At 36.0% G+C, this 10,652-nt stretch overlaps 1 non-coding gene across 1 annotated transcript; it reads left to right on the forward strand.

The window, feature by feature from the left end:
* Positions 1–8,183: 8,183 nt before the first annotated feature.
* On the forward strand, positions 8,184–8,290 carry LOC116526393. Its single transcript, XR_004258131.1, has one exon. It is a non-coding gene; the product is annotated as a U6 spliceosomal RNA (small nuclear RNA).
* The last annotated feature ends 2,362 nt before the right edge of the window (positions 8,291–10,652 follow it).

Below are 10,652 nucleotides of genomic sequence, written 5' to 3' on the forward strand. Positions count from 1 at the left end.
TACTGTCTTCCCCTATAAGTCATATTGCAGGTTGATCAAACAGATAATTACTGAAAGAACTCCTTTATGGAAGACTCACAACTTATAAATGAAAAAGAAATGGCAGTGTTAGAATTCAATCCCTAATGAGATAATGGATTTAAGAAAAAATCATCAATGGCTGTTAAAACCATTAGGTGAAAAACATGTAGAGAATTAAAACAGAGGGATTAGGCTGATACCATCAGACCCCACTCATCAAACTTAGCATCAAAGAGAGAGAGTAAGATATACGTGCCTTCTTATGTTGTGCAATAAGAAGAATACAGCACTATTCATGAAGTGTACTTTTAAACAGGGAGAAAAAAAGAAACAATTTAATCAAGCATCTCTATTTAACTTCATTTACAGAAAATTTAGGGAATATAGGAAGAGAAACATGTTAAATGATACTAAGAGAAACAATTAGCCAAAGAAAGAACTTGGGAAATTCTACAAGACAAATGAGGCAGTATTTTCAGCAAATAAATGGAAGAAAAGATAGGGAACAATTATAGATTAACAAGAAAATGAAAAGGAGAGAAAATTTAAGAGATATAGCAAACAAATGCAATGTGTGGGTCTTGCTAACATCCTGATTCCAGCAAAGTATAAAAAGATATTTTTGAGATAATAAAGGACAATAGGACATGGACTGGGTGTTATATGATATTGAGGAACAAATGTTAAACATGTTGGGTAAATTAACATTATTGTAATTATGCTTTTTAAAAATGTGTTAGAGAAACATAGTTCTTATGTGTGAGATTATCTGACATCTGGAATTTGCTATAAAATCCTCCAGATGTACTCTGGCATTACTTATGCATTAAAATTCATTAAAAAGTAGTCAAATTTGAAACTCCATATTGATTTTGTTGCACCGCTCAAAAAAAAGAGCTGTTTGGGCCAGGCATAGTGGCTTACTCCTATAATCCTAGCACTTTGGGAGGCCCAGGCAGATCACCTGAGGTCATGAGTTTGAGACCAGCCTGTACAACACGATGAAACCTTGTCTCTACTAAAAATACAAAATTAGCCAGGCCTGGTGGCAGGTGCCTGTAATCCCAGCTACTAGAGAGGATGAGGCAGGAGAATCACTTGAACCAGGGAGGCGGAGGTGGCAGTGAGCCGAGTTCGCACCATTTTATTCCAGCCTGGGCAACAAGGGCAAAGCTCCGTCTCAAAAATAAAAGCTGTTTGAAGTAAATAAGTACCTCATGGTATTCCTTTTCACATCAAACTTCAACTGGATGCAGCCAGTTCTGTACATGTGGTACATAATACATGGCCTATGAGACATATTAGTTCTGAACTGTTAAGTTGGTGGAGTTAGTAACAGAAACTATCTAAAATATCACCACTGCACCCCATATTTTCCTTTTCGGCTAAAAAAGATGGTGTAGACCACTAGGGATACTCTTGTTTAAGTGCATTGGAGCAAACACTCTGGTTGATTTTCCCATTATAGACCACAGCACCTTGTGGTCAACAGAGTTCAGCAGTGCTATTTGCCAAGACTTTCTTGAATTTTCTTCACAAAAGGTTCAGACAGCATATGGATCAGTGTGTCACTAACAGGTTAATTCAGTCTTTCCTCTCAATCAATTTGACCACCACTGAGCCATGAAATCCTTTCTCACAGTACCACAGCCTACATGTTTCAGGCCAACATCTCAAGACAGCCACAGAATGAAGAAAGCAATCCCCACCCTGTGGTGACGACAACTCCAGGTATGATCCTCAGTATTTCTGAGCTGCGAGAGTAAGAATACATAGCATTGGCTAAATGAGTACTGAGTTTCTACATTATTGGAGTTTGAAAGTAATTTTAATGTCTGTATTCGCCACAGAGATGTTAGAGAGATTACTGCTGCCATTTCTGAAAAACATCTGTTGGAAGACTTGCTCATTTCTTGCCTAATTTGTTCTTCTGCCCAGCACAACTGTTTGCTTTCCATGCACATCTCTTATGAGTTGGCAGGTGACTGATCAAAAGAATCAAATAGTCCTAATATATCTGAAGATGCTGTCTCTCAAGTTAGTAAAGTAATTGTCAGGTTTTCACACGCCTTTGCTGTGATAGTTTTATATATAATACTTTTGATTAAATTCCACATATTAAGGCCCCAAATAATAATGTAATTAAAAGCTTGGTTTTGTTCCCATAATTATTTACCAAATCATACAGCCTGAATCTATTCATGGTGAAACAATTTAAATATTAACTACCATCACTTGAAAAAAACTACTGTTTAATTACTGATCCTATACTCTGCATTAATCAAATTTAAAGCCACAGTTTCAGGAACTGAAAATCAATTGGATATTGATTGAATATCCTAATACAAATCATATTTCAAAACATATCTGCCATTGGTGATTTCAGAACAATATTTATAGAGAATATTTTCGGTACATAGTGATATCATAAAGAAAAATTTGAATAAATTTTCTTTCTTAACTGTTTTATTAATAAAATGTTGATTGTTTTAAGGTTCATAGTTTTGACAAGGCTTATATTCCCTTAAAAAAAGTCAATTCTTTTTAAGTACTTCTTGACATGTTTATTTAGATATGTTATACTCACTCCAAAACTCACACCATCCCACCAAACAGTTCTGTAAATGTAAAACTACTTGATCAGGCAAGCTTGTGTGGTTATTTTTATGTGAAAACAATTATGGAAGAAATGATTAGAAATCAGTCTATGCAAATTCATTCCAACTCCATGACTCTATGTCTTATTATGCCTTTACAGGTAGATATGGCTATCTATTCAAGAAAGAAACTAAAATCAATCATTTTCTTTTCTTTATGTACCCCATCTTTCTGGCTCATCAGCTTTCAATATCTTAATATGAATCCAGTTAAAAACTTAAGTTGGTTTTTCTGAAATTCTAATCTTAAAGATGCAAATTCCTTTGTAAGAGCTGAAATCATAGATAAAAACAGGTTTTACTGCAAGATAACTAGGACCTATCTTCTTTTTTCTCCCTTTTCCATGCCATTCTTTACTTTCCTCCAACTTAAAAACCAGATCTTCGTCTTACTCAATTTGTAATCACGAATAAAAAACAACAGCAATGGCTACAGCTGCAAAATCAAAACAGACACTGCTTTTAGATGCATATACCAAGAACTGAAATATAATTATTTCTCAAATACAAACTTACATGTCACTCTGCATCTTTTATAATTTTCTGTGTTGTTTTTCTGCCTTTGTTTATCTCTGCCCACATTTGTTTTGCCTGGCTCTTTTCTCTCTGCTTACTTATCTCCTTTTTCCATTCCTGCCTCCTTTTTTAACTAGTCATTTCTTTTTAACTAGGCATTCCTAATGGAGAACTCATTATTTCTCCTCCCTAATTTTTTTCCTATCCTGTGTTACCTGTTTGAGGTACATCATAGAGATATCCAGATCAGAAATCCAGGCGTCTTCAGAGACTTACACTGCTTTCTCACACAATGCTTAGCTCTGGTCACTAAGCCATATTTATTCTGCATCCTAAATAATATACAAATCTGAAATATCCTCTCCATTACCACTGTCCATTGTTTAGACAATTACAATACTCTCCTCATTCATCTTTCTTTCTCCTTTCCATTGGGTAACCAGTGAAATCTAATCCATACTCAGCCCCTCCGACCACAGTCATCTCTTTAAAACATGTATAAGCGTAATTCTCTTCCCTATTTAAAATCTTCCAGTGATTTTTAAATCAGGACATTCTTTATCAGTGAATATGATACCTATACTTGATCTGAGTCTACCCTTCAATCTACATTCCACACCATTAGCTTCAACCCTTCATCTCCACTCTCCCCAACCGTAAGTAAACCTCTATATGCCAGGACTCTGAAGTCAGTTTCCTCTTTTGCATCTCCATCTCTTTGCATATGCATATCCCCCCTGTGTTATAATGTTATCATTACACTTTAATATACTAATAACACATAAGTCATCACAACGTATTATAATTATGCAACCTCTTAAGTTCAATAGGACTTTAAATTTGAGTTTAGGCTGTGCCCCTGTGGGAATTCAGACTTTAGATGGTAAAACAGGTTGAGAGAAGCCTATTTGCAAGAAAGAGGCCAGGAATCTCCTGGGAAACAACTGAAGTTATGCCATTGCTAAGTCTGATACATAGCTGGAAATGTCTCATAAACTCGAGGATAGACTGATAGGTATCTATTTGAAAGGGAAGTCCTTAGACACATCCTAAAATCAAATGGACACTGCAAAAACTTAAACAAGTTCACTAAGAACGCTGTGAATCAAAGAAGCACAGCCATACTTTTTAGTACTCTGAAAGAGAGCTAATCAAATGGGAGAGACTATGCCTCCCCAACTTTTCCTCTGATCTGAGGTGACCTTCGGCCTGGTCAAGGCAGGGGAACCATTGTACCACCAAGCAGCACTCTAGTCTGCACTATAGGACACCACTGCCTGCCAACCCCATGACACCTACCATAGTTCCTAAGAAGCAGTAGTAACACCTGGCAGAGTCATGAACCTGACAGAACAGTGGTGACTCTGGCTGAAAATGCAGTTTCAGCAGGGCCCTGGGTGTGTCAACTTATTGCACCATGTATAAGACATGTCCCAGGAATTTCTAAACATGCCTGAAGGAAAGGTATTTATCATTCAAATAGAGACACAACTGAGAGTGCAGGGGGTTGTTATAAATAAGCAAATTTAAATAATTTTAAACTTTTCTTTATTGACTAATAAGTTGATTTTGTCATAGAGTTGTTCTTATAAAACAGATCCATCAAAAAATATTTCAAAAGAAAAATTTTTCTTAAAAAGCATACACTCATCAAGGTATACTGAAGTAAAGAAAAAGTATTACTTTATTTTTATTATCTGAACATGAAAAAATGATGTAAGTGGAGCAATCAGCCTTTGAATATATTCACAATCTTTTAATCAGCTTTTCAACTATATCTGTTTCTAATACTGTCAATGGTATTTTACAGAAGAATGTATATATTTTTAAAGAGCTTCATATATAAAATTATTTGTAATCATCTTAAAATTATATTTTGTGATTAGCAAACTTCAATAGTTGAGGCTTAAAATTGTTTCTATATATTTTTATTTTTATTTATTGATACATAACAGGTGTACAGAATCCTAAAATTGACTCTTTTCTATAGACAATATTTTAACTGACCAGAGATATACTCTCAGTAGACACTGAAGTACCAAGAAAACTCACAGAAAAAAGTTTCCTAGATACAGAATATTCTCAATTCCAATTTTGTTGTTTCAATGTTTAAATATTTTACCCCAACCATTTCTACTGTCTTTTTGTCTCCATTGAGCCTCTTTCTTCTAAAATATTTGTTAAGAAAAGCTTTTCTCTATGAGTCTTACAAAATTCATTAGTTATGTATAATGCAAAATCATAGGCTTTCTCCCTTTTACCTCATTCCCATAAAGAATGTAAATTTATCTAATTAAACATTATAACTCCATCAAAATTTCTTCCCAGAAATCAAGACAGTCCAAAGTATAATTATAAAATTTCAGAATTAAATTATGTGTACTATTTAAGCACTTGTTTAATTTGAATTAGTTTTTTCCTTGCTTATGTAGAATAAATTTAATCTTCCTGCTTGGGAAAAAAAAAAAAAAAAAAAAAAAACTCTACAGGCCAGGAGAGAACTGGTTAATATATCAAGTGCCAGATATTTTTCTGACCACCATCTCTAAGATAAAATAGCCACTTCTGTCCACATACACGTGGTGTTCTCACTCTTCACACTGTCCTTGAAAGAGAGATATTACACTGAGCCTGGAAAGGGCTGGGAAAAAAGAATTATCATTGTTCATGCTTTCAGATATAAATGCACATTAAAATGAGAATTCTGTTATTGTATGTGAATATCACACATCACTAGAAAAGATCAAGGCAGAAAGTGGGTATATCAAGAGGATGTCTACCAAATTCACACACGTATATTCTAATGCAAAGATAAATAATAATATGTTGTTTTTTTTTTAAAAAAAAAAAAAAAAGAGAAAACAGAAATCTGGGACAGATGCAAACAAGACAAGACACCAGTATAACAAACATAAATTTTGGCTACATTTTTCATTAACCATAATAGTAATCCTACTCAGAGAAGAATTTTCAGAAAGCTGATGCCCTAATTTAGCAAGTGAGTAAAAAAAACAAAGCCAGAAATTTTTGAAATATTGTTTTCTAACTTTATCCGTGACTCCTAAGATCAGGAACAGCTTGAATTGAACAGTGTATTAATGAAACATTTTCTAGTTATGTCTGAAAAATAAGCACTAAATTAAGTTAATGTACATTTTTTTAAAATTCCCCTGAAAGATAACAGCTCTCCAAAGAAGCAAATTTTCTAATCCAGCATTTGCAGAATAGTTATATAATGCCTGGGGTGCTGTTGAAAATTTCCTAATACTGTAGTAATCAGGATCTGCACAAATCCTCCTCTCCCTGAGGATGAATATAAACCAAATCATTTTCTACCCACCCAGAAGAAAAAAATATAAATCTAGTACAGAGAGACAAAGCTATTGCTCTAGAATCAGCAAACAGTTTTGGGGCTGGTGCTCTTGTCCTAACCCTCTTGCTTCTCTTGGCTTTGGTAATTCTCTTGAACTTGGATTACGCAAACAAGGACTTTGATGCATAGAGTTCTCATGAACTCCTACCAGCCTGTCAATAGGCAGTTATTTCCCTAAAAATAGTCATGTTCTTCCCAAGATATTTAACAACTTACTTATCTTGAAAGGTTTCCTTGCAAGATGAGAGAATCTGCTAGGTGCTCTTCCTTCATCAAACTCCCCTTCAGCCTCTTCTGCAGACTCTGGACCACAGGTAGCCATATCCTCAACTGGTATCTACATCATCTCCACAACTAGGCTATAAACTCTTATAGATAGTTCCAATGTTTTCTACTTTGTCATCTCTTCTGTCACACAATCCTTTCTGCTTAAACAAAGTGAGCACTCAATAAATTCTCTTGAGTGCAGTTAATCATTTGAAGAATCTTGATAAGGAACTGAAGCTTAATCTCACTTTAAAAGAAGAAATGAAAATAATTTGGTGGTATATTTTTTATCTCAAGTTAGAGGGAAATAATACCACAAAATAAAAACAAAGTAAAATACAGGAAAGAAGGAAGGACGAAAAGACAACAAAACAACTGGAAACAACAAAAGGGCAGTAGTAAATCCTTACTTAAAAAAATCATATTGAATGTAAATGAACTAAACTCTCTAATCAAAAGATACAGAGTGGCTGAATGGATTAAAAAACAAGACCCAACAATATGTTGCCTATAAGAAACACACATCACCTATAAACACACATATACCAGGCACGGTGGCTCATGCCTGTAATCCCAGCACTTTGGGAGGTCAAGGCATGTGGATCACAAGGTCAAGAGATTGAGGCCATCCTGGCCAACGTGGTGAAACCCCATCTATACTAAAAAATATAAAAATTAGCGGGATGTGGTGGCACATGCCTGTAGTCCCAGCTACTCAGGAGGCTGAAGCAGGAGAATTGCTTGAACCTTGGAGGCAGAGGTTACAGTGAGCCGAGATCACACCACTGCCCTCCAGCCTAGAGCCTGGCAACAGAGCGAGACTCTGTCTCAAAAAATAAATATACTGAAAATAAAAGGATGGAAAAAGATATTCCCAATGTAAACCAAAAAAGAGCAGGAGTAGCTATACTTATATAAGACAAAATAGATTTCAAGAAAAAAAGTATAAAAAGAGACAAAGAAAGTTATTACACAATGATAAAGCGGTCAATTCAGCAAGAGGATATAACAAGGAATTAATAACTAGAACATATAATAAGCTCAAAAAACTTCATAGGAAAAATATAATAAACAATTTTTTAGATATGATAGAACTTTCTCGAAAGAAGACATACAAAAGGGATACATGTAAATGAAAAGATGCTCAAAATCACTGATCATCAGAGATATGCAAATCAAAACCAGATTAGATATCTTCTTACCCAGGTAAAATGGCTTTTATCCAAAAGTAATTACAAGTGCTGGCAAGAATGTGGAGAAAAAGGAACCCTCATACATTGTTGGTGGGAATATAAATTAGTAAGCCACTATGGTGAGAAGTACAGAGATTCTTTAAAAAACTAAAACTAGTTCTCACCTCAGCAGCACATATACTAAAATTGGAACGATACAGAGAAGATTAGCATGACCCCTGCACGAGGATGACACGCAAATTCGTGACACATTCCATATTTTTAAAAAATAAAATAAAACTAAAGCTATCATATGATCCAGCAATCTCAGTACTGGATATATATACCCATAAGAAAGGAAATCAATTATCTGTACTCTCATACTTATTGCAGCACTATTCACAATAGCCAAGATTTGGAAGCAACCTAAGTGTCCATCAACAGATGAATGGATAAAGAAAATGTGGTACATTCTATTAGTCTGTTCTAATGCTGCTGATAAAGACAGACTTGAGACAGGGTAATTTATAAAGAAGAAGAGGTTTAACGGACTCATAGTTCCACATGGCTGGAGAGGACTCACAATCATGGTAGAAGGTGAAAGGCACATCTTACATGCTGGCAGGAAAGACAGAATGAAAGCAAGTGAAAGGGAAAACCCCTTATAAAAACCATCAGATCTCATAAGACTTATTCACTACCATGAGAAGAGTATGGTAAAAACTGTCTCCAATATTCAATTATCTCCCAGCAGGTCCTTCCCACAACACATGGGAATTATGGAAGCTACAATTGAAGATGAGATTTAGGTGGGGACACAGCCAAACCATATCATGTATATACACAATGGAGTACTACTGAACCCTAAAAAGAATGAGATCCTGTTATTTGCAACATGGACACAACTGGAGGTCATAATGTTAAGTGAAATAAGGCAGGTACAGAAAGACAACCGTCATGTTTTCACTCATTTGTGGAGACTAATTAAAACGATTGAACTCATGTAGATAGTGAACTGATGGGTACCAGAGGCTGAGAAGGGTAGCAAGAGAGGGGGTAAAAGTGGAGATGGTTAATAGATGCAAAATATAGTTAGAGAGAATAAATGGAACCTAATATTTCATAGCACAATGGATGACTATGGTCAAAAATAATTTATTGTATATTTTAAAGTAACTAAAAGAGTATAATTGGAATGTTTGTAACACAAAGAAATGATGAATGCTTGAGGCAATGGATACCCCATTTATCCTGATATGATTATTATGCATTGCATGCCTGCATCAAAATATCTCATGTACCCCATAAATATATACACCTACTATGTACCCATGAAAATCAAATATAAAAATTTAAAAAATAAATAAAATAACATGAAGAATAATAAAGGTTTTTCTAATCCAAAATAAGCCAAATTAAAATAGCCTTGTGCATTTCTAGATAAAAAGAAAAAGATCTGCTTTTGGCAGAAAGTCTAGATTAAGAAGTTCCAGTGAAAAGGACTACAATCTCTTCAAATATGTTTTCTTTCTTATGTTACTGGAACTTATCTATTTTATTTCCAAATTAGACTTCATTTAATTAATTTATTTGTTTTAATTTGTAATTTTTGTTGTTACATGTATTTATAGGGTAAATAAGATATTTTGATACAGGCATAGATGCATAATAATCACATCAGGGTAAATGGGGTATCCAACATGCATCTATGTTCACTCACATTCCTGAGGCTCTACCATCATCAGGTGGTAAGGTCAGCCAGGCTAGTGTTCTTCCCAATCAAGCAGAAAGTTCCCCAGTCCTGGATGGATCCAGAGACACCAACTGGGAGCCAGGGCCTGGAGTCAGAAACCTTAAGAAACTACCTGGTGCTCTATTCTACTGCAGCTGTGCTAACACTCAAGCCATAAGACAAAGTCTTTCCCACTCTTCTCTCCTCTTTCCACAAGAGGTGAATCCCCATAGCCACTACCACTTCAGGCTCTCAGCAAGTACTGCCTAATTACTGCCAATGTTCATTCAAACCCCAAGGGCTCTTCAGTCAGCTTGTGGTAAATGCTTCCTGGCCTGGAACTCTCCTTGCAAGGTAGTGGGCTCCCCGCTGGCTCAGGGCAGGTCCAATAATGCTGCGCAAGAGCCAAGGCCTGAAATCAGAGATCCCAAGAGCCCCCTTGGTGTTCTACCCCACTGTGGCCAAGCTGGTACCTAAGCTGCAAGACGAAATCCCCTTTATTCTTCCTTCTCATTTTCTCAAAAAGAAGAAGTCCCTCCCTGTAGGCATCACAGCTGAGAACGTGCAGTGTCACACCTGAAGCCAACATCTCTGAGTCTCACCCAAGGCCAAGGCAAGTATTGCCTGGGCACCATGGCTAATTCTTCAGGGCCAAAGGGCTCTTTAGTAAGCAACTGATGAATCCTACTAGGACGGGGTCCCTCCCTTCAAGGTGGCGGGTTTTCTTCTGGCCCTGGGTATGTCCAGAGTGTCACTTGGGAGCTAGGGCCTAGAATGGGGGCCTCAGGACTCTGCCTGTTACTCTATCCTACTGTAGCTGAGCTTGTATCCCAGCTGCAAGACAAAGTCCTCTTTATTCTTTTCTCTCCCCTCCTCAAACAGAGAGGAAGAGTGTATCCTGGAGCTGAGAGCTG

Source organism: Sapajus apella, unplaced genomic scaffold, assembly GCF_009761245.1.
Source record: "Sapajus apella isolate SASKATOON/1434 unplaced genomic scaffold, GSC_monkey_1.0 scaffold50, whole genome shotgun sequence".
NCBI lineage: Eukaryota > Metazoa > Chordata > Mammalia > Primates > Cebidae > Sapajus > Sapajus apella.